Source organism: Chelonoidis abingdonii, chromosome 3, assembly GCF_003597395.2.
Source record: "Chelonoidis abingdonii isolate Lonesome George chromosome 3, CheloAbing_2.0, whole genome shotgun sequence".
Classification (NCBI taxonomy): Eukaryota; Metazoa; Chordata; order Testudines; family Testudinidae; genus Chelonoidis; species Chelonoidis abingdonii.
In genome coordinates, this window is record NC_133771.1 from 48,905,876 (window position 1) to 48,931,426 (window position 25,551).

A 25,551-nucleotide genomic window follows, 5' to 3' on the forward strand; every position below is an offset into this window, starting at 1 on the left:
CCAATTTTGCCTTCAGTTATGCAATCAAGAACTCCCACTGAAATCACCTGGAGTTAGCTCTTTTGATAGCAGAGCTAGCCCTATTGTTCATAGATTTTATTACAAATGTGCTAAATATGCATTGTAATGTTTGCATATTTTGCTTTCTGTATCATTTCCCATAATCCCTCATTTTCAAGTTTCAAAATAGTTGTTAAAATATGCATTGAATGTCCTCTAGCGACACCACCAGAGGACCCAACCACATCAGCCACACCATCAAGGGCTCATTCACCTGTATGTCTACTAGTATTATATGCGCCATCATGTGCCAGCAATGCCTCTTTGCCATGTACATTGGCCACAGCAGACAGTCCCTACGTAAAAGAATAAATGGACACAAATTGGACATCAGGAATGGTAACATACAAAAGCCAGTAGGCGAACACTTCAACCTCCCTGGACATTCTATAACAGATTTAAAAGTAACTTTAGAAACAGACTTCAAAAGAGAAACAGCAGAACTAAAATTCGTCTGCAAATTTAACACTGTTAATTTGGGCTTGAATAGGGACCAGGAGTGGCTGGCTCATTACAAAAGCAGCTTGGCCTTTCCTGGAATTGATGCCTCCTCATCTGTTATTGGGAGTGGACTACATCCACCCTGATCGAATTGGCCTGGTTAACACTGGTTCTCTTCCTGTGAGGTACTCCCTTCTCTTGATGTGTCATTATATAATGCCTGCATCTGTAATTTTCACTCCATGCATCTGAAGAAGTGAGGTTTTTTTACCCACAAAAGCTTATGCCCAAATAAATGTTAGTCTTTAAGGTGTCACTGGACTCCTCGTTGTTTTTGTGGATACAGACTAACATGGCTACCCCCTGATACTCTAAAGATTCCATTGTCCTTAAAAACCTTTTTTCTGGCTCCTATCTCTATATTTTAGTGCAATAGTACCTCCTGAGAAGAAAACATGCAGAGTTTAGGTGAAGGATGTTAAGGAGTTAATAATGAATCCAATAGAACACTGCCTTGCCTGTGGTTATTTATGTTTATGCAAAGAAGATGTAAAATGCAGTGGTGTGGCAGAGTGGAAAATTCTAATTTGGTAGTATTTGACACTCATTTGCAGAGGTGTGAGAGACTGCTCAGGGTGCAAGGCAGTGTAGAAGTATACCCTACATTGTGTCAGCTGTGCCTTCTAGACAAGGAATTGGTGCTGTCATGTCTTTTATACTATATTATCCAAAAAAGGGCTGCTGATAATAGTTACAGGAGTTCAGCTGCACCATAGAAATCATGGTTAGATGTTACTATGTTTGGGGACACAACATTGTCAATCTTCTCTCAGCCCGGATATTCGGTATATTTTTAAAATAAATCACTTATCATGAAGATAATGGTAGATATTTGATATTGCAACTCTAACTGATTTCTAGTATTAAAAAAGCAAGTCACAGCTGCTTCAGTTGTAACAGGGTAATGAAAGGTATATTATTTAAGGCATAACATACAGAATATTAATCTCAAGGAAACACTCTGCACTTCCAGTGATGCTATAAATTGAGATACAAATTGAAGAACTTGATAGTTTTGTTAAGTCTATAGATTTTTCTGATGTGCAGAATATTCACTTACATATATACCTTTCCCTCACCTAACTCACCCATTACCATTGTTAAACATATTAGCAAATGAGCCCATAAACAGAAAAAAGTCAGCGAACAACAACAAAATACACAATATATGTTTGTAACTTGCAGAAGTTTTCACCCACATCCAGATTACATCAGTCATCAAATAACCACAAAAGAAAAATGTCTCAGCATAAAGTTAAGTGAAGAAGTGTACTAAATTTACTTGTATGGACCATGTAATAGCAGTTGATTGCATGTCTATCACTTGAATTCAGTCATCTCTCACCATTCTGTTCAGTCCATACTGTAACATTACCTTACTTTTGCTCTAACTCAATAAAATTCCATCTTCTACTTCACTGCAACTTACAATAAAACAATCATATGTAATGCACTTTTCTTTAACGTATAATATCTAACTCTTATACAGCAATGTCAGTATCTCAGCACTTCAGTCTTCAGTTTTTATAGTCAGAGGAATTATGAGACAAGTAGGGAAATATTAGCCCCCTTTTACAGACAGTGAACTGAGCCACAGAAAGACTACATGACTTTCTCAAAGTCAGACAAATGACCATGATGGTTCCTGGGTCTCCCACATTCTAGACTAATATGCTGACTGCTGAACCATCCTTCCTCTGTTTCTTGGGCTTGGCCTGCCTTGCTCTCTTTTCTAGCCTACTTACACTACCAGCAGCAGCCACATCAGCAGTATATTGAACTAGCCCAGTGCCCCATAATCAGTAGCCAAGGACTGCTCTGTCCAACTCTTTTCAGCTGTCCCCCTGGACTTCTCCCAGCTCACCATCTCTAGGTTAGACCTGCTTTCAGGGCCAAGCCTCAACAAAATCCCAACATCAAATTAAAAACTTAAAACCACTTTCACCCTCTTGGGGCTTGACCATTCATCTCTCTCTCTCTCATTCCGTTACTCTGTTCCCACTTTCAATACTTCCCAGGGCTCTCCCTGGAAGTCCAGTTCCTGTCCTTTTATCCAGTTGCTTCATCTCTCCCCTGACCTCCTGCCAGACTTCTCTACTTAGGAGAGCATCCCAGGTCCTACTCTCACACCTGGGCATGCTCCTTGATTCTCCTCTAAATTTTCTGAAGTTGAGCACCAAAAATTACTGCTCACGTTTGAAAATTCAGGCTGTGATAGAGACTGACATGTAGAGACTCAAGAGAAGACCTGTCCTTTTGGAATCTGCTTCTGTTTTTATTGTTAATAGATTTGATTTATTCCACCTTCCAAAACCTTCTGCCTCTGCTACAACGAGATAATACAGCTGAGCTTGTAGTCAGAAATATTCCTGTCACTAGTTAAGATCAGAAGTGGAGGATGTCTGACTAGTGAGGTATCAGAAGCCGAAAGTATCTAGGCTATTTATTCATTAAACACTTTGGTAGGTGGTGTTCACAACATGGCATTTACCTAGAGTAGCTCAACATTCACATCACTGTTATTTACCAAACCTTTTTAGGATCAGATTCATTTTGTACAAAATGAGCATCTGAAGAAAGAATGTTTCCTTTCATTTTAATCATAAAATTATGTTGTTTACCACTCTGCATCATGGCAAAATGATGTAACCAGTGCTAACATTGGCACACAAAACCCAATGATTTACTGTAAAAAAAAAAAATAATACCAACTTTTCCTAATTCAAAAAAATACCACAGTGTGATATAGTATTTATCTCAGAAATCACATGTTCAGCCATGATGAAGTCAAATATGTAACATTGGGGAAAAAATTCAAATGTGAGTTTTTAGAAAAGGATTTGTGGCCTATAATGTTCCAAATAATGATTTCTTGTTTATAGATTATGACCATTCTGACTGCTCTTATACTAGGAGCATTGAGGGTAAACACCAGATCCTTCCCTACAAAGTTATCTGTAAACAATGGCTTTTCTTTCAGCTATCATATGGTAAGACCAACAGAACAATTACTACTCTTCTATAAAGGGAATAAGGAAAGCTGACCCTTGTGAATGGCTGTGTGAGACATTAAAGTTAAATAGCATTGACTGCAGTTTGTTGCACTCTGACCTTCTAGCTGGTATCAACCATGGCAGTAGACGAAGTCTAAAACACATCTAAAATGCAATAAGATTTCTAGTTAAATCAAATCCAGTACAGTCCACAGGAATGCTACATCTTTCCTTCCTGTCTCCCCTCTCCACTTACAACATTCTAAATTCCCATCACCTGCAGAAGAGTTCACAGTGGTTCCCTGAAATGTGGTACAATATGCGAGTGCACAGAAGAAATCATTCACGAAGTGAGACTTTGGCCCCAAGGTATCAATGGGAGTTAGGCACCTAAAAATATATTTAAAAGACCTGAGCTTCAATCTTCCCTTCAATTTCCTGGCTGCAGCCCAATGCAAACTATAGTCCAATCCCCTCTAAATTCAGTGGTTGCCATTAATACATCAGCAGTGGCAAACACAACTGTAGCTAAAATAAAACATTTTTCCTCTATACATAAAATATGAAGTATCTGTGGTAACTGGGTGGTATCTTTTCAGCAAAGGTTGTCTTTTTATCTAGTCAACAACGTAAAGGGAAGTGGCAAAAGGAGCTGATATGGTGGAGACAAACACTTGTCCACATAAATATTTCATTTAGTCTTCACATCCAGGTGAAAAGAAATGTCCTGATTTTTTGGCACAGTAGAAAAGATTATTGCTTCTTAAAAGCTGCCTTTGACAGAAAAATATGACAAGTTTGGAAAATGTCGGTTTCATGTACAGATGCTTCAAGAAATTCTTAAACTGACTTAATTTGATTGGAGAGATTACATATGAGCCTATATGTACCCTAAACCTCCTTTGGGACCATGCTTATGGGAACATGGTCTTGTGTTTGGTCAAATAGCTTTGCTATCTGTTGGACACCAATTTCTTTTCCAAAAGTTTGGGCCAAGATTTTAAAAAATTGGAATCTAAGGCTAGGTTTCTATATGCATATTTTCACATCAAATAAGGGCCTGTTTTTCAGAAGTACTGAGAAGCAGTCAGCAGATCCCATTTAAAAAACAATAGATATTGCCTAGTGCCAAAATATGATTCTCAGACCCCAGCTTGAGATTCCAAATTTTCAAAATCTGAGCTCTGATTACTTGAGACAAAACAATTGCAGGTTGGACTCCAGGTTACAAACAAAATGAAATAATGAACCCAAAGCCTATATATTAAAGATAAAATATCATATTACAACTTAATTTGCATTATTTGGGTCAGACAGCAACATCACATGTAGTTTTGTTTTGTGTGTGGAAAATGTGCATTTGTTTAGGCCCCTGAAGAGGTGTGATATATTTCAGTTTGTTTTCAAATAAAGGAAGAAGAGCCTGCAAAAGTCTAGTTCATTTTATTAAACACTGCCAATAAAATGATAAAACCATGAAAATCTGCAGTTATTATTTTGAATATATACTAAGTGCCTGATCCTGAGAACACTCTGCCATGAGTCAGTAGTGCAGATGTGGGCAAACTATGGCCCATGGGCCACATCCAGCCTGTGAGACCATCCTGCCCGGCTCCCAAGCTCCTGGCCAGGGGGGCTGGCCCCCAGCCCCTCCCCTGCTGTCTCCCCTCCCCTACAGCCTCAGCTTGGTCACTCTGCCTCTGGCGCAATGGTCTGGGTGGCAGAGCTGTGAGATCCTGGGGCAGTGCAGTGGCAGAGCCCAACCTGACCCGGTGCTCTGTGTTGCATGGTGGCCTGGATCCAGCCAGGCATCGTGGCTATAGCGCCACAAGACACCAGTGCTCCAGGCAGCGTGGTAAGGGCGCGGGGCGGAGGGGGGGTTGGATAGAGGGCAGAGGATTCGGGGTGGTGGTCGGGGGCAGGGGTGTGGATAGAAGTCAGGGGTGGTAGGGCGTTGAAAGGGCAGGGGCTGGGGGTGGGGGGTTGGATGGGGCAGCAGGGGGCAGTCAGGGGCAGAGGTTCCAGGGGCAGTCAGGGGACAGGGAGAAGGGGTGGTTATATGAGTCAGGGGTTCCAGGGGGGCTGTCGGAAAAGGAAGGGTTGGATGGGTTGGCGGGAGTCCAGGGGCAGTCAGGGGACAGGGAGCGCCGGGGTGTAGATGGGACAGGGGTCCTAGAGGGGCCATCAGGAAATGGGTGGGTTGGGTGGGGCAGATAGGAGGTGGGGGCCTGTTCACGACCCCCTCCCCTAACTGCCCCTCCATACAATTTACAAAACCTGATGCGGCCCTCAGGCCAAAAAGTTTGCCCACCCCTGCAGCAGTGTTTACCTCCAGGAGTAGCTGCAAAAAATTCAATAGGATCACTCAAAGCAGAAAGCACTTTGCCAATAATGAGTATCTGCACAGTTATAACCATCTCTCTCTCATTTTGATGGCTGATTCCTATACTCCGGTCTTTTCTCTTATTCTCAAACTGTGTTAAGTTTATTTTAAAATAGGCCATCTGGGCTTGTTTGGATTTTTTTCCCATACCACATCTTCAGAAAGTGACTTGGGCCCAGATCCTCAGAGATGTTTCAGCCCTAAGGCTCTAGGCTACCTCTGAAGTCTTCATTGGGCCCACCAAGGTAAGTGCAATGTAAGTCGATCAGACACATATACATACTCTACAAATATCATCTGAGGTCTGGCTATCTGCCCATTTATTTTTTTCTGTGGTAGAGAGAGGCTCAGAAAGCTTCATTAGAAGGCAAAAAGAGGAACAAAGCAAATTTACTATATGGCTCTTCATTATATAACATTTGTGATCTATCATAGCAAGTGATACATATCAGTACTACTACTTCATTGGGTAAACAATAAGTGGCAAAGCCTTCAGTTTCTCTTTTCACATCTTCCCAAGAATCACAGTTACAACGGTGTAAAGTTTCCATTCTGTGAGCAGCCACCTAGTTTCAAGTTTCGTTTTGAATTAAAAATCTCACCCAGGTTAATGGAAAGGCTTAGATGATCTTTGCTAAAGTTCTCAGAAAATTAGCCCTAGTTTTGAACAAACCAAGGTTGAGTTATGGATTCAAACTGAAGCCAGGTGAATCTCTGCAGTTTCCACTACGTTTCACTTTCTGAAATTTAAAGCAGATGGATTGTTGTGAAATTACCTGCATTAGAACAAAAAAGACAACAACATTCTCACAAATTCCCATGAACAGAAACTATCCAGTTTCCAAAGAGATCTAGTTATAAACCCTACTACTTTATTAACACTAACCTTGGCTCACAGGGAGTTAAGTATACTCAGCATGTCAGACGATAAGGCACAGTATTGATGTGCTAATTTGGTTGTAATTACCAAATATTACACCAAACGTGAAACATTAGCTTAAATTATTTTAAAATGGATCCTGGGCAAACAAACTAACTAAACAGCTGAATAATATTTTACATCCACTTTGGACTTAGAACCACATAACAAAATAAACAAATCAAAGCCAGAGTCAACTCAGCTGCGTAAGTGCAGACAAGTCACACTCCATAAGTGAAAGAGAGAAAATACCACTAAAGAATAATAAAAACAAAGCTACTTATACTTGATAATAAGATATTTATGTTGCATTTTATTTTCTATTCCCAATCACAGCATAAAATTATATATGTATCAAAAGTCCTAATCGCTCTTTAAACTTGTTTGAAATATTTCTTTAGTCTTTTAAAAGGAGGGTAAAAATGGATCCATTCAAGTAATTCAAGATCTGCCTTGTTTACTGCCAAGATTTCTTTCCATTTTATTAAGAGGGTCCAAAAATTTAGCTAGGCAAAATAAGTGTGTTAGGCAGAAACTAGTGGTCCACTTGAATAAAATACGCTTCTTGGCAATGAGAAAGGAAACCAATGGAAGATGAGAGAAACAGGTGAAATACCTCCTTATAGAAATAGGAATGCATGAATGTTGACATCAGAATCTTTATATCCAGAACACACAACCTAAAACTATATTAACTCCTTGTGTGTTGCCCAATGTATCTGATAGTTGGAACCCCACCATGAACAAGAAAGTCTCAGATAAGGAATCTCGAAAGAGCAAGTTAAATAATTAACCTAAAGCATTTAGTCCACCTTTCCACAAATAACTTATAAAAACTTTTCCATGAATCAGAGTTCATTAAAAGTTTACAAAAAATTGGAACAAAATCTGTCAGTTTTATTACTTTAATCATTTCCCTTTTATCCTGAAAAACATCTTGACAAGAATGCTGAGAAAGCTGGAGCATCTACAAGAGTTGGAAACAGGAATCTGAACAATGTCAGATTTGTTAAAAATTATTGTCCATTGGGGAAAATCCCAAGTTGAACTCAAAGCTCAAGTACGAAAGGATACAATGTCTGAACTGAAAATCAGCACATAGATGGGACAACGTCAGAGGTGGAGAACATCTAGAAACAGTGGCCAAAAAAACAAACAAACCAAAAAAAAAACTACACCCCACACACTTTCATCTTCCACTGTCAGCTCAGAAGTGTATTACAGTCCTTCCATCATTTGTATTATTTTGTAAACAAATCAGCAAGACCAGAAGACAAGAGTTGCTATGAAGGGCTCACACAGTCCTCATTTTAGTGCCATTGAATTTAATGGGCCAGTTTGTGTGCATAAGAGCAAAGGCTCAGGACAGCCTTGAGAAGACTAAGAGGAGACAATTAGTTCTTCCATAACACTTGTGTTATAAGCTTTTCTCCCATGTCCATAGTGAAGGCAATGCTGATTCACTCCTTCAGACAGCGACAGGTGGAAACTCTGGATACAAGTGTAACCCATGTGCCTAATAGGGAGATATCTCTCTGAGGCCAATGGGTGAGGGTTGGGGAGGTAAGGGTCAGTTGTGTCTGGGTCATCGTTGCTAGGCAGATTTAGCACTCCACATCCCAAAGCTTCTGGAATTGGGTGTGGTAGTTTTGTGTATGCTCCAATAGGTTTCCTGTTGATGGGGTCAGACTCCATGAGGGCAAGCGGTCAGGGCAGCTGCTTTTCAAATGGCCATGTGTCCTGTGTGAGCTGGCAGAAAGAAGGCTGTCCCTAACTCTGAAGCAGGTCAGTGATATTGTTAATCCTCTAACAGGGAAGCAAGGAAAATAACTTCTATTTTAATTGTATGCTTTGAATGTTGTTTTGATTTTAGCCAAACTGTTCTAGTTAAATGGTCTCAACTAGTTTGATTCACCAACTTTTATTTAAATGTAGTATTGGGAAAGAGTAATTTATATTTTGCTATTCTCAGTTTTGTATTTTCTTGTAACAGGGTTTTCTTTAAATGTATATACTAAACTGAGTGGTTGGCTAGCAGTGATTTCAGCAGAGGAAGAGTCTGCATGGAGTTCAACAAGCAAGTGGAGGAAAGATGTTGTTTCAGACTCAGCAGACTGTATAGATCTGGTGATCAAAGACTGAGACTGAACTAAACCTAAGCTTTTGGGAACTCTCAATTTCGTCTCACTGTGTTTTCTGTGGGGACAGAACTGTTCAGATTTTAATTAGTTTCTATATTTATGTATAACTCAAGATGTCTGGATTATAAAATTGCCATATTATGCTGTAAAAATAATTATTTGTTTCTTTATCGTAAGATTTTATAAAGTTATTTAATTAAATTGATTTCTTTAGTTCCTTTTGGGATTTGAATGTGGGGTGGTTGACCCTGTGCAATCCTTGCTGAAAATCCTTAGAGACTGAACTCTGGATCTGCAGCTCCTTTCTATGGAAGTTGGGCTTTTTAGGCACTGAAGAAGTGCAATGAAGTGAACTCTAGCCCCCACAAGGTTACACAAGGACAGCACAAAATTCAGTGTGTGATGGGGATCGATCACAAACCTGACTCTGCTTTTAAATTGCTCTATAACAAAATTAGGATAGTTTGCAACTGCCCACAATATTTTTAGTTAATAGAGTGCTCTGGAAGGGTCATCCTTAGAGAATTTTTTTTAGGGTACGTCTATACTACCCGCCAGATTGGTGGGTAGTAATCGATCTATCAGGGATCGATTTATTGCATCTTGTATAGACACGATAAATCGATCTGCAAATTGACACCCGTACTCCACCTTGGCAGGAGGAGTAAGCGGCGTCGACAGGGGAGCCGCAGCAGTTGACTTGCCGCCATGAGGATGGCCAGGTAAGTCAAACTAAGATACTTCGACTTCAGCTATGTGAATAGCGTATCTTAGATCGATTCCCACCCCCCAGTGTAGACCAGCCCTTAATTTTTCACCAAACAGATGGTACAATACAACCAGTGGCTTCCTCACACTGCCATAGCAGTATGCCTCATCTCTGCCTGGAAGGGCTACCAGTAAAGATGAGGGAGTAGCTAAGGCCTTGTCTACACTACAGATGAAATTCAAGCTAAGCTACACAAGTTGAGTCATGTGAATAGTGTAATTCATATCGATATAGCTTAGATCTAGTTACCGCAGGGTCTACACTACGTGATGTTAACAGGAGACACTCTCGTCAACTCCCACTACTCTTCTCAATCCGGTGAAGTGCAGGAGTCAATGGGAGAGCAACCTGCGGTCAATTTAGCGGGTCTGGTGAAGACCCACTAAATCGACCGCAGATGTGTTGATTGCTGCTCGTCGATCCGCCGGTAAGCATAGACAAGCCCTAAGTCATCTTGTCTCTTCACTTCTTGGGCACCAAGAAGAGACTTCCCAACAAATGTTACAGTTAGACTGTAGAAGTGGTGGCTTTCAAAGTGGAAGTCTACTAGGAAGCAGGGCAGACACTACTATATCATTTTATGTATGCTTCTCAAGAATCATGTGAAAATGTAGGTAATCACCAAACAGAGACCCAATTTAAATGTATACCCCAATTTAAAAAACACAGTAAAATAACTAAAGAAGAGCCACCAGGGCCTAACAACCATGTAAAAGAAGCAGTGAGAGATAAAAAGACTTCCTTTAAAAAGTGGAAGTCAAATCCTAGTGAGACAAATAGAAAGGAGCACAAACACTGCCAGTTTAAGTGCAAGAGTGTAATAAGAAAAGCCAAAGAGGAGTTTGAAGAACAGCTAGCCAAAAACTCAAAAGGTAATAAAATGTTTTTTAAAGTACATCAGAAGCAGGAAGCCTGCTAAACAACCAGTGGGCCCCCTGGATGATCGAGATACAAAAGGAGCGCTTAAAGATGATAAAGTCATTGTGGAGAAACTAAATGAATTTTTTGCTTCAGTCTTCACGGCTGGGACGTTAGGGGGATTGCCAAACCTGAGCCATCTTTTGTAGGTGACAAATCTGAGGAATTGTCACAGACTGAAGTGTCATTAGAGGAGGTTTTGGAATTAATTGATAAACTTAACAGTAACAAATCACCAAGACCAGATGGCATTCACCCAAGAGTTCTGAAAGAACTCAAATGTGAAATTGTGGAACTGTTAACTATGGTTTGTAACTTATCCTTTAAATCAGCTTCTGTACCCAATGACTGGAAGATAGCTAATAACGCCAATATTTTAAAAGGGCTCTAGAGGTGCTTCTGGTAAGTCTAACATCAGTACTGGGCAAATTAGTTGAAACAATAGTAAAGAATAAAATTGTCAGACACATTGAACAACATAACTTGTTGGGCAAAAGTCAACATAGTTTCTGTAAAGAGAAATCATGTCTTACTAATCTATGAGAATTCTTTGAAGGGATCAGCAAACATGTGGACAAGGGGGATCCTGTGGACATAGCATACTTAGATTTCCAAAAAGCCTTTGACAAAGTCCCTCACCAAAGACTCTTACGTAAATTAAGTTGTCATAGGATAAGAGGGAAGATCCTTTCATGGATTGAGAACCCATTAAAAGACAGGGAACAAAGGGTAGGAATAAATGATAACTTTTCAGAATGGAGAAGGGTAAATAGTGGTGTTCCCCAAGGGTCAATCCTAGGACCAATCCTATTCAACTTATTCATAAATGTTCTGGAGAAAGCGGTAAACAGTGAGATGGCAAAGTTTGCAGATGATACTAAACTGCTCCAGACAGTTAAGACCAAAGCAGACTGTGAAGAACTTCAAAAAGACCTCACAAAACCAAGTGATTAGGCAACAAAATGGCAAATGAAATTTAAAGTGGATAAATGTAAAGCAGTGCACACTGGAAAAAAATAACCCCAACTATACATACAATATGATGGGGGATAATTTAGCTACAACTAATCAGGAAAAAGATCTTAGAGTCATCATGGATAATTCTCTAAAGACATCCATGCATTGTGCAGCAGCAGTCAAAAAAGCAAACAGGATGTTAGGAATCATTATAAAAGGGATAGAGAATAAGATAGAGAATATCTTATTGCCCTTATATAAATCCGTGGTATACCCACATTTTGAATACTGCATACAGATGTGGTCTCATCTCAAAAAAGATATACTGGCATTAGAAAAGGTTCAGAGAAGGGCAAGTAAAATTATTAGGGGATTGGAATGGTACTATATGAGGAGAGATTAAAGAAGCTAGGACTTTTCAGCTTGGAAAAGAGGAGACTAAGGAGGGATATGATAGAGGTATATAAAATCATGGAGTGGTGTGGAAAAAATGAATAAAGGAAAGTTATTTACTTGTTCCCATAATATAAGAACTAGAAGCTACCAAATGAAATTAATGGGCAGGTGGTTTAAAACAAATAAAAGGAAGTTGTTCTTCACACAGCACAGTGTCAACCTGTGGAACTCCTTGCCTGAGGAGGTTGTGAAGCCTAGAACTATAACAGGGTTTAAAAGAGAACTAGTTAAATTCATGGAGGTTAAGTCCATTCATGGCTATTAGCCAGGATGGGTAAGGAATGGTGTCACTAGCCTCTGTTTGTCAGAGGGTGGAGATGGATGGCAGGAGAGAGCACTTGATAATTACCTGTTAGGTTCACTCCCTCTGGGGCACCTTGCATTGGCCACTGTCAGTAGACAGGATACTGGGCTGGATGGACCTTTGGTCTGACCCAGTATGGCCATTCTTATGTTCTTATGAAAAGTGCCACATTCCACACCAAATCCCCTCCGTTATGCAATCCTTCAGCCATGGTATTAGGCCCTGATCAAAGCCCATGGAGTTTTTCCTATGCCTTCAGTATACTCTGGGGCCTGATCCAATTTTGTCAACAGAATTGACAAGGAGCTCATACTAGAGCAGATTGCCTAACGATCCAGATGAGCTGCTCTTTAATTCCCCATGCTTTTTTCTCTCTTTTTTCCCCCCAGAGAGGACACCTCTCGAAATCAGAAAGAATCATAGAATCATAGGACTGGAAAGGACCTCAAGAGCAATCTATTCCAGTCCCCTGTACTCACGGCAGGACTAAGTATTATCTACACCCCTGGCAGGTGTTTGACTAACCTGCTTTTAAAAATCCCCAATGATGGAGATTCCACAACCTCCCTAGGCAATTTATTCCAGTGCTTAACCACCTTGACAGTAAGGAAGTTTTTCCCTAATGTTCAACCTAAACTGCCCTTGCTGCAATTTAAGCCCAATTTTCTCCCTCCTCCTTGTAACAACCTTTTACATACTTGAAAATGGTTATCATGTGCCCCCTCTGTCTTCTTTTTTCCAGACTAAACAAACCCAATTTTTTCAATTTTCCCTCACTGGTCGTGTTTTCTAGACCTTTAATCATTTTTATCACTTTTCTCTTGATTTTCTCCCGTTTGTCCACAAGCTTCATGAAATGTGGTGCCCAGAACTGGACATAATACTCAAGTTGAGGCCTAATCAGCGCAGAGTAGTGCGGAAGAATTACTCCTCATGCTTTGCTTACAACATTCCTGCTAATACATCCCAGAATGATCATTTTTTTGCAACACCATTACACTGTTGACTCATATTTAGCTTGTGGTCCACTATGACCCTCAGATCCCTTTCCACAGTATTCCTTCCTAGACAGTCATTTCCCATTTTGTATGCATGCAACTGATTGTTCCTTCCTAAGTGGAGTGCTTTGCATTTATCCTTATTGAATTTCATCCTATTTACTTCAGACCATTTCTCCAGTTTGCCCAGATCATTTGGAATTTTAATCCTATCCTCCAAAGCACCTGCAATTGCTCCCAGCTTGGTTTCCATCTGCAAACTTTATAAGCATACTCTCTATACCATTATATCATTGAAGATATTGAACAGAATCGGACCCAGAACCGACCCCTGCAGGACCCCACTCATTACGTCCTTCCAGCATGACTGAACCACTGATAACTTCTCTCTGAGAATGGTTTTCCAACCAGTTTTGCACCCACCTTATAGTAGCTCTATCAAGATTCCTTCCCCACTCTGAACTTTAGGGTACAGATGTGGGAACCTGCATGGACACTTCTAAGCCTAATTACTAGCTTAGATCTGGTATCGCTGCCACCACCCCCAAGTACCCCCTTTTTCCCTGGGTAATCTTGAGGGACTTCACCAATTCCCTGGTGAACACAGATCCAAACCCCTTGGATCTTAAAACAAGGAAAAAATCAATCAGATATTAAGAAAAAGGCTTTTAATTAAAGAAAAGAAAGGTAAAAGAAAACCACCTACTGTCACAGACAACAGATTCAAAACACAGAGGATGTTCCCCTGGGCACAAATTTAGTTACACAAAAAATACCCAAATTTGATAATTCCCTTAATGGTACCAAGACAATAAACCAAGAAAATAAACATAAACCTATCTATCCCTTAATGGTACCAAGACAATGGTACCAAGAAAATAAACATAAATCTATCTATCCCTTTCTAAAACTCACTATTCTGATAAGAGGCTGGTTCCTTGATCTTTTTCACTCCGGCTGAAACTGAGGCCAGGTCTACACTGCGACTTTAAATCGGTTTAATGGCCGATATACCAATTTAACGCTGTACCCGTTCACACGACGTCATCATTAATATTGAGTTAAACGGCTCCTTAAATCGATTTCGGAACTCCTCCCAGACGAGAGGAGTAGCGCTAAATTCGAAAGTGATAACTCGGATTAGGGTTCGTGTGGATGGAAATCGACATTATTGGCCTCCTAGAGGTTCCCAACAGTGCACCACTGACCGCTCTGGTCCGCAATCCGAACTCGGATGCGGAGTGCCAGTAAACAGGAAAAGCCCCGAACTTTAGAATGACATTCCTGTTTTCACGTGTCCAGCTCTGATCAGCACGGGTGGCGATGCAGTTCAAATGCAAAAGTAGCTCCTGCATTGAACCTTACGGGAGATACTAGATCTGATCGCTGAATGGTGAGACAAATCTGTTTTATCAGAGCTCCGTTAAAGAACAGGAAATGCCAAAGCGTTTGAAAAATAAACTCCAGGATACACAGCGGTGCGTGACAACCGTAACGGGAAGCCAGAGTCTCAAACGGATGCTCATGGAGGGAGGGGGTAATGAGGACTACAGCTACCAGTCTCCACAGCAGTCTCTGAAAACTATTTGCATTCTTGGCTGAGCGCCCGATGTCTGTAGCTTAATACACGGTGTCTTGCGTGGTTCACGGAACAGCTCGTCAGTCTCTTCCCCCCCAGCACGTGAAAGAGAAGTAAAATAAATAATTCCTTGAGTACTGTAATGTCACCCTCTGTGTACTGAATGCTGCTGGCAGGAGATCGCGAGGTGTTGACAACGGTCAGGATACTGTTTGTGATCTCAGGGTCCATGATTGCTGTGCTATGGCGTTTGCTCAATGCACTCCGGGAAAAAGGCGCCAAAGGGTTGTCTGCTGCCTTCACAAAGGGAGGGGTGAGGCTGTACCCAGCACCACCCGGGCAATGTTTTCTGCCCCATCAGGCACTGTGCTCTCAACCCGGAAGTGGGAACTATGGGATAGCTGAGGAACAGCTACCCACAGTGCACCGCTCCTGAAATCGATGGTAGCTTTGGACCATGGACGCAAACAATCGTTTCGTGATCCCACTGTGGACGCGCTAAACCGATTTTATACTGTTTTGTAATATCGGTTTAAGCTAATTCGAAATAATCGTGCAGTGTAGACGTACCCTGAGAGAGTCTAAACCAAAGGAAAATTTCTCTCCTTTCTTTTGAAACATCTTGTTCCCCCATTGGTTCCTCTGATCAGGTGTCAGCTAGGCTAGGTGAGCTTCTTAACCCTTTACAAGTAAAAGAGGCATTAACCCTTAACTATCTGTTTATGACAAGCTCCATCTAGGTTCCATTTCCCTAGTTTGTTTATGAGAATGTCTTGCAAGACAGTATTAAAAGCTTTACTAAAGTCAAGATATACCATGTCTACCACTTCCCCCCTATCCACAAGGCTTGTTACCCTGTCAAAGAAAGTTATCAGGTTGGTTTGACATGATTTGTTCTTGACAAATCCATGCTGACTGTCACTTATCACCTTATCATCATCTGGATGTTTGCAAATTGATTACTTCATTATTTGCTGCAATATCTTTCCGGGTACAGAAATTAATCTGACTGGTCTGTAATTCCCCAGATTGTCCTTATTTCCCTTTTTATAGAAATAGACCTTCTTTTTTATAGCTTTGTATTGATTTGATGATTTGTTTAGAGGCTATTTCAAAAAGTCCAACATGCCCTCAGCTTCTACAACAAGAATAGGCACTATTATTACCTCCAGAGAATAATTTTTAAAAATTGCATACTGAAGAAAAGTACTGAAGACACAGTAAGCTGCTGAAAGCCTGCCTTCCAATGTTGAGTTCCAAAAACGTAAGCAACTGATGCTTAGTGAGGCAAATATCACCACAAAGTCATAATAATTTAATAAGGATGTTCCCAGGAAATCCCCCTTGAGACCCAGCACACACTGAAGCATAAACCTCCTACACTTTCCAGCAGCTCACACTGTACATGAAAAAGAACTTCTGCTTTCCACAGTGGAAATGATTTTGCAAGGCATGATCTGGAAGTTGGAAACTCAATCTCATTGCTAGGCTTAATTGAGCATGTCTCAGATTAGGTTTTACATCAAAAGCATCTGTGTCTGTATAAAGCCAGTGGGTGTGGGTGTGTGAAACCAAGCAGTGTCCCTAACCAATGCAAGAGATTTGAATTCTGTCTCAGTGAAACATTTGCAGCCTTGGTTAAAGCATAATTAAGGGCAGAAGTCAAGCCAAAAATTGTAAGAAGGGGAAAAAAAAAAAAAAAAGAGAGTTGGGTATAAGTGTCAGTAACAAGCCAAATTAATCTCCACTAATGCGGGGATTTGTAAATTACGGCATGGTGATTTCTTTCAGACATCGCCATCTGAATATTCATGTCTATCTGTTGTCTTAGGAGCCTACATATTTTAAAAATCTGACCCTAGAAGCCTAAGTTTTATTGAAACTCAATGGGACTTGGCCTTCTAAGTGCTTAAGTCACTTTTGAAAATTGGTGTAGCAAAACTGCTGCAACAACATGGCCTCTTGACTGCATCAACTTTGCTTCAGTTTCGCTGTGTTCGGCCTACCCTTGCCATAGGAATGACTAGGCCCTCCTTCTAAACCACTTTAGAGTGGCCAGACCCTTCTGGGGCCTCAGTCTTTTGACAACCAAAGCAGGAATAATTTTCCCCGTACAGCAAATTTGAAGTACGTCACACAGAATATTAATAGAAAGTAAATTAAGAATTTGTAATCACATGGATCTGAAACCCTAACTGATTTTAAGTTACTCTCATCTGTGATAAACTCAGGACAGACAGCTGCAAGGGAGGGGTAGGAATCAGTCCCAGAGGGTTAAAAGGCCCTAACCACAGGTCAATCAGGTTCAGCTGTGACAGGGTTACCAAGGTAGCAAATTAGAATTAGCTGAGGGAGAGCTACCTGAGATTAATTAGGATCAGCTGATTCCAACTTGGGGCTGCCTGAGACCTTTTTAAACCCTTCCCTGGGAAGAAGGAAGGGGGGAGAGTGGAGAGAGAAGGAGTCCTGCTCCCAGAACAGCAAAACAGTGAGACTCACCAGGAGGGGAGGCAGTACTCTCTCCCACAAGGGAGTAAGAATACGCTAAACAGGACTGGTGGAGATAGGGGGAGCAGACTTCCCCTGTGTCCCAAGGGGGACTGCATTACCCAAGCCTGTCTCACCAGGGCTAAAAGCAGCAGAGGCTGGGGAGACTGAGAAGGTGCCTTGCCACACATCCAATAAGGAAATGGAAACAACCTAATGTTCATCTGTATCTAATTTAAACTTTTCAAACTTTTGATCATCAGACACAAAACAGACTCATTGAGTACAAGTTACAGACCAAATATTATTTGCAGAAGTTACTTAGTACATAGTTCTGAATAATGAATCCATTTGAGAAAATGACAGCTTGTTTGCAGAGACAAGGTGGGTGAGGTAATATATTTAATTGGATCAACTTCTGTTGGTGAAAGACAAGCTTTCAAGCTTAGCCACAGCTTATTCTTTCACCCCCCTTTTGTCTCTCTAATATCCTGAGTCCAACACAGAAAACAACTTATTCACAGACAATTCGTGAAATAAAGCAGGAGACAAAAGTTTATTTAATAAAATTTTTGTTCCAAAATCATTGTCCTTTGCCTTGTTTTATCTCTGTTTCTGAACCAGGCTACAATACTGCAGAGTCTAACACCTGATACTGCAAATTGCTCTACACGTAGGGAGGATTATTTAAATATCAGTGAAGTTCCCTATGACTGCAGTGGTTTAGACTCAGGCATAGCACAGTTCTAGAACACACTTGGGTCTTATCTACTCTGAACAATAGACCATATTATAACGTTGTCATGAGACAAATGTGGTGTTATCAGTCCCTGGACATGATGATTTTTATAGTATAGGATGGAACAAAATTACTTGGCTCATTCTGTCCTTAGCAGAAATAGACAAAGTCAGCTGGCAGTTTTGGTTCATATACACTCCCCCCTCAGTTTTTCTCCACTTGGATTTATGCCCCTGAGTTTCGGAATCAAGTTAGTACATTCAAATGAACATAAAATTGCAAATGAAACTCCGCCAGAAACCACTAATTCTGCCTGGTTTCAGATCAAAACCAAATTTTGAATAAGTCCTGCCTAAAACCATAAGTTGCCCAAAGGTTTGATCAAAATCTAGCTCAGGCTTGTGTAATTTGGCCCAAACTTATTGAAACTTGAACCAAAAAGACACCAAAAAACTGGCAATCCTCAGAAACCTGGCTTCAGTCCATAATTAAAGCCAAAACCAAGGGGTTTACCTAGCTGTAAGTCTTTAGTTTCCTGAGGTGCCCTTATTGTTATATATATTAAATGTCACTGCCATCTCATCCACATATACACTTCCCAGCTATAAGAGCAGTAGGCAAAGGCAGACAATAATTGAACAATACTACTTAGCTCTTATATAGCACTTTTTATCTACAGGTCAAAAAGTGTTTTATAAAAGGGGATAAGTATCACAACTATCCCAATTGTTACAAACAGGGAGACTGAAGCAAAGAGAAGTTACATGACTTGCTCAAAGTCAAATCCACAGGGGGAGTAGAGCCAAGGTCTCCTGAGGAAGAATCTGTGCTGTAGCCACCAGACCACATTACTTGTCCCTCCCTGGAAATCATGGAGAAAACAGAAAGGTGCACCAATATCTACAACCTTTTAGAGTGCTCAGTATATGCTCCTCATGCCCAGGGCAGCCAACTAGTACAGAAGGGGGGCTGATGCCATGGATACACTTACCTGGCCCTACAGGGGTTATTTAGCGCCATTATGTGCTCTGTGGCCCCAACTAATTTTAAACTTGCACCTTTTATACATCATATTGCACATCATTTACATCAGTGCAAAGTGAATGCAAAGAGAGTGGCAAATATTGCCATTTTGATTTTGGTAGTACACCATACAGCTATTTTACACTGCAGTAAATAACTCCGGCTGGTGAGAGATAATGATAAAATGGTCCAACTGAGCATTAACTGTGGAAGAGTCAAAGATTCTGGCTGCCCCACTTACTCATAATTGTAAAAGGTATAGTTCTTTTGCACTCCCTCAAAAGCAGCTAGAATCAGGCCATGTCCTCAAATAACCCCTGGCAGTATTACTTTTTTCTTCCCAGACTAGTAGTAAGATTTTAACAGGCTATCTAAACCATTATGGATTCAAAGAATTTAGTTTAAAATCTTGGTTTCTTTAAAAAGTCATAATGGTATTTATAAAAGCTAGTGTAACGGAGAAAGACAAAGAAGTAAAGCAAACTTTACTGCTTGTTAGCCCTGTTACAAAGGTAGTTCTAATTATAAACACATCAGCGCTAGAAAACTTAAAGCACATTTTGCTAATTTAGGCCCCCCGGCTATATCATCTCTCAGCAAGGGAGTTTCCAGTTCTTCTTACCATGTTTACAGCATAAATTGTCATGTTTTAACATTAGGCAGAAGAGTAAAATTTCCAAAAGCAATGACCACAGCAACAAGATGCATTTTACTAGCCAACACATGTGGTAGTTCTATTAGCTCACAGGTTTCAAATGAGAATCTCCTAAGATCAGCTGCACACCGAAGCTCCTTAATTGTGTGTCAGCTGCATGTATTTTTTCCAATTCAACAAACTGTGCAAATAATTTGGCTAGATATTAGATGATTCCTGGCAATTTCAAGTGTTTGAAACAACACATGTTAAGTAACTTTCTCGCTTTTTATCAATGTGTTGGAGCAGTTAAAGAAAAGCAGGGGGAGGGGGCAGAAATATATTAAGAACAAATAATCTAGAAGGTGAAAGTTAATAAGAATCAAAGGATTATGGTTATTTCTAAACCACTTGGAGAATTATATCAGGTGTTTAGAGATTAATTTTTAATTTTCAGTCACCTTATAACATTTAATCATAAACTGATGTTTAAATATTAACCTACCTTCCTCTGCTTCACTTCACATAAATTCTCTACAATTAAACTGGATTAGTTTGTCAATACTTAAGTGGGAAACCTCTAAAGGAAACCATACTGCTATGAATCCTGTACCTAGTACTGTCCTCTCTGTGCCAGTAGTGAACCAATGCCCAAGCATGCTGCTAAAGCAGGGGTTCCTAAACTTGGTTCGTGGCTTGTTCAGGGTGAGCCCCTGCAGACTGCAAGACTCTTTGTTTTCCTGAGCATCCACAGGTACAGCCGTTCGCAGCTCCCAGTGGCTGTGGTTCACCATTCCCAGCCAATGGGAGCTGTGGGAAGCAGCACTGGCCAGGCCACTGCTTCCCGCAGCTCCCATTGGTCAGGAGTGATGAACTGTGGCCATTGGGAGCTGCAAGCAGCCACACCTGCAGACGCTCAGGTTAGGGTGACCAGACAGCAAATATGAAAAATCGGGACGGGGGGGGGGCGGGTATGTGTAATAGGAGCCTATATAAGACAGACTCAAAAATCGGGATTGTCCCTATAAAAATCGGGTCACCCTAGCTCAGGTAAACAAAGCATCTCACGGCCCGCCAGGGACGTACCCTGAACAAGCCGTGAACCAAGTTTGGGAACTCCTGTGCTAGAGGCACTGGGTCTTTGGCTGCTCTAAATTTTACCTTCAGACATGGAAATGGAGTCCTACTGGATATTTTTATTTGGGGCCAGATTCTGATTTTAGGTAAAATTGGAAATAACTGACTCAATTGAAAATAACTAAGTGCAGAATCGGGTTAGCTAACATCAGAATCAACACATGCTTCCCAAAAAGTTTGTACAATCTCATGAAGTACTGATGTTTGTAATAGGTCACCTGCTGACTGACCATTTACTTACTCCCTTCCCACCCCCAATGAATGTGGTACTCTGATTTATTATGTGTGTGCTGAGTACATAAAAAGAATCAAATTTGAAGTCTGACCTTTTTTCCATCAGAAATCATTACATAAAAATTTATTTTTCTTTTCAGATGCCTTTACATGTGAAGTTAGAGGCAACAATTCACAAAACTAATATTAATTCCTTCTGTGAGGCAGGCATATTAGCTATAAGGCTACCAGTTTGGAGAAATGAAGGTCATCTTCAGGTCACCGGTTGTATTTGTCAAATGTAAGTTACATCCCAAGCAGACTGCAAAAAGCCACAAAAGGATCTCACAAAACTGGGTGACTAGGCAACAAAATGGCAGATGAAATTCAATGTTCATAAATGAAAAGTACTGCACATTGGAAAAGATAATCCCAACTATACATATAAAATGATGGTCTAAATTAGCTGTTACCACTCAAGAAAGAGATCTTGGAATCATTGTGGATAGTTCTCTAAAAACATCCACTCATCATGCAGCAGCAATCAAAATAGCAAACAGAATGTTGGGAATCATTAAGAAAGGAATAGATCATATTTCCTCTATATAAATCCAATGTACGCCCCACATCTTGAGTACTGGGTAGATGTGGTCGCCACTTCTCAAAAAAAAATAAAGATATATTGGAACTGGAAAAGGTTCAGAAAAGGGCAATAAAAAGTATTAGGACTGTGGAACGGCTGCCATATCAGAAGACTTGGACATTTCAGCTTGGTAAAGAGACTACTAAGGGGAGATATCACAGAAGTCTATAAAATCTTGACTGGTGTGAAGAAAGTAAATAAGGAAGTGTTATTTACTCTTCATAATACAAGAATTAGGGGTCACCAAATGAAATTAATAGGCAGCAGTTTTAAAACAAAAAAAAGGAAGTATTTCTTTACACAAGTTACAGTCAACCTGTGGAACTCCTTGCCAGAGGATGTGGTGAAGGCCAAGAGTATAACAAGGTTCAAAAAGGAACTAGATAAGTTCATGGAGGAAAGGTCTATATTAATGGCTATTATGCAGGATGGGCAGAGATGGTGTCCCTAGCCTCTGTTTCCAGATGCTGGGAATGGGTGACAAGAGCTGGATCACTTGATTGTTCTGTTCATTCCCTCTGGGGCACCTGGCACTGGCCGCTGTTGGAAGACAGGATACTGGGCTAGATGGACCTTTGGTCTAAGCCAGAATGGTCGTTCTTATGTAACTTTAGTCAAGAAGTTCTCCATAAGTATTCTGGGTAATTGATTATATAGTTACATTAAAATTAAAAAGACACATTGCAGCAGAGCATATTTACTCATGATTAGATATTAGAGTGTTAGTAGCAAAATATTGGTGGAAGAAAAGGGACATTAAACACTGCCAATACTCACCACAACTCTTAAGCAGGCACATGCAATAGCATGTTCTTGTGACACAGATTATCTTTATCAGTTTTATGTGAGTTTTAAGTTATGGTGAAATTACAAAATAAGCAGCATTATTTTTAGGCTTAACTCTGTCAGTTTATGAATAAAGGACCAATTATGATACGATTCTATGTTTTTATTAAAAATAATTACCGGTAAATAATTAACTAGTGCCCCAGCATTTATAAAAATCAGAACTTGCCATGGGCAAGCAAATGTACCATAGGCAGCAACATTAGGAGCAGTCCATCCTTCTGGGGCATATGACCTATCAATCAGTATACAGTAAATCTAATTTTAGCAGCAATTTACATTCAGAAGCTGTCACCAGAACTAGAAGTTTAGGAAAGGGGAGCAGGGGAGGGGGAGGAGGGAAAGAGAAAGGAATATTTTAAAAGCAAAATATTAGATTATGTAGAAAATATCAGTCCTCAGGAAACAGTCTCTTACAGCTAAATTGAAAACCACCCATCTAAAACCAATACATGTATTATAAAATAATGGTTTTCCTTCCAAGCCACAATCATCATTATACATTAAGGATCTTCCTATTTAATAGCCTCCGCATTTATTGCTTTTTAACAGATAAAGTTAACTACTGCAATACAATTGCAGAATTTTTCATGATTATTGGAGTATTAGTTCAACATGTCAGTTTCAAAATAAGAGACAGCTACTTGAAGTCCTATCTTAATCAGAAAAAAATAGGCAGACTATTTATAACATCGCTAAATACCCACACAGTGTCAATGCTAGAGGAGTCCTTAAAGGAACTGATTTCCCCTCCCACCCACCTCCATTTGACAAGCTACATACTCTTAGTGAAGTGCGGGATAGGTGGACACTTAGAATTTGTTCATATGGTTTGACATGTGAATGCCCATCAGGAGACCATCATAGCTATTTCTTTCTCAAGGGCAGCTTAAGTTACTCATAGAATATCAGGGCTGGAAGGGACCTCAGGAGGTCATCTAGTGCAACCCCCTGCTCAAAGCAGGACCAATCCCCAACTAAATCATCCCAGCCAGGGCTTTGTCAAGCCGGAGCTTAAAAACCTCTAAAGGAGGAGATTCCACCACCTCCCCAGGTAACCCATTCCAGTGAAAAAGTTTTTCCTAATTTCCAACCTAAACCTCCCCTCACTGCAACTTGAGACCATTACTCCTTGTTCTGTCATCTGCTACCACTGAGAACAGTCTAGATCCATCCTCTTTGGAACCCCCTTTCAGGTAGTTGAGATCAGCTATCAAATCCCTCCTCGTTCTTCTCTTCTGCAGACTAAACAATCCCAGTTCCTTCAGTGTCTCCTCATAAGTCATGTGTTCCAGCCCCTTAATCATTTTTGTTGCCCTCCACTGGGCTCTTTCTAATTTTTCAACATCCTTCTTGTAGTGTGGGGCCCAAAACTGGACACAGTACTTCAGATGAGGCCTCACCAATGTTGAATAGAAGAATGATTCAGTCCGTCGATCTGCGCAGTGCCCCTACTATACAGCCCAAATGCAACAAGGGCACACTGTCAACTCATATCCAGCTTCTCATCCACTGTAACCCTTAGGTCCTTTTCGCAGAACTGCTGCCTAGCCATTCGGTCCCTAGTCCATAGCACACATACCACCCCACGGTCCGATTCTTCCATCCTAAGTGCAGGACTCTGCACTTGTCCTTGTTGAACCTCATCCTCTACTTTGTCTAAGTCCCTCTGTATCCTATCCCTACCCTCCAGTGTATCTACCACTCCTCCCAGTTTAGTGTCATCTGCAAATTTGCTGAGGTTGCAGTCCATGCCATCCTCCAGATCATTAATGAAGATATTGAATAAAACTGGCCCCAGGACCAGCCCTTGAGGCACTCCGCTTGAGACCAGCTGTCAACTAGACATGGAGCCATTGATCACTACCTCTTGAGCCCGACAATCTAAGCAGCTTTCTGTCCAACTTATAGTCCATTCATCCAGCCCATACTTCTTTAACTTGCTGGCAAGAATACTGTGGGAGACGGTATCAAAAGCTTTGCTGAAATCAAGGAATAACACATGCACTTCTTTCCCCTCATCCACAGAACCAGTTATCTCATCATAGAAGGCATTAGGTTAGTCAGGCATGACTTGCCCTTGGTGAATCCATGCTGGCTGTTCCTGAACACTTTCCTTTCCTCTAAGTGCTTCAGAATTGATTCCTTGAGGACCTGCTCCATGATTTTTCCAGACCCGAGGTGAAGCTGACTGGCCTGTAGTTCCCCGAATCCTCCTCCTTCCCTTTTTTAAAGATGGGCACTACATCAGCCTTTTTCCAGTCATCTGGGACCTCCCCCGATCACCATGAGTTTTCAAAGATAATGACCACTGGCTTTGCAGTCACATCTGCCAACTCCTTTAGCACCCTTGGATGCAGCACATCTGGCCCCATGGACTTGTGCTCATCCAGCTTTTCTAAATAGTCTCGAACTACATCTTTCTTCACAGAGGGCTGATCACCTTCTCCCCATGCTGTGCTGCCCAGTGCAGCAGTCTGGGAGCTGACCTTGTTCATGAAGACAGAGGCAAAAAAAGCATGTTCAAATCAGCCCTTTTACCACAATTAAATCTGCATCTAATACACCACAGATTCCTGGATCCAGTCATATTATTCAAGCGTTTTAATTTTAGAAAGACTTCTATCGGAAGATGAGCAATTCTGATTTTATTATACTCTAGATCCATAAGGGGAGTTAGATGCCAAACTGCCACTTTAGGTATCAAAATTTAGATCCTCAAAACCCTCAAAACTCCCATTCAGCTGCTGCTTGAAGACAAAACTATCACATTTACGGTGTGTGAATATATTAGATACATCTCCCAATCACAGAGTAAACTAGCTGCAGTTAGAGATAAAACTGAATTATC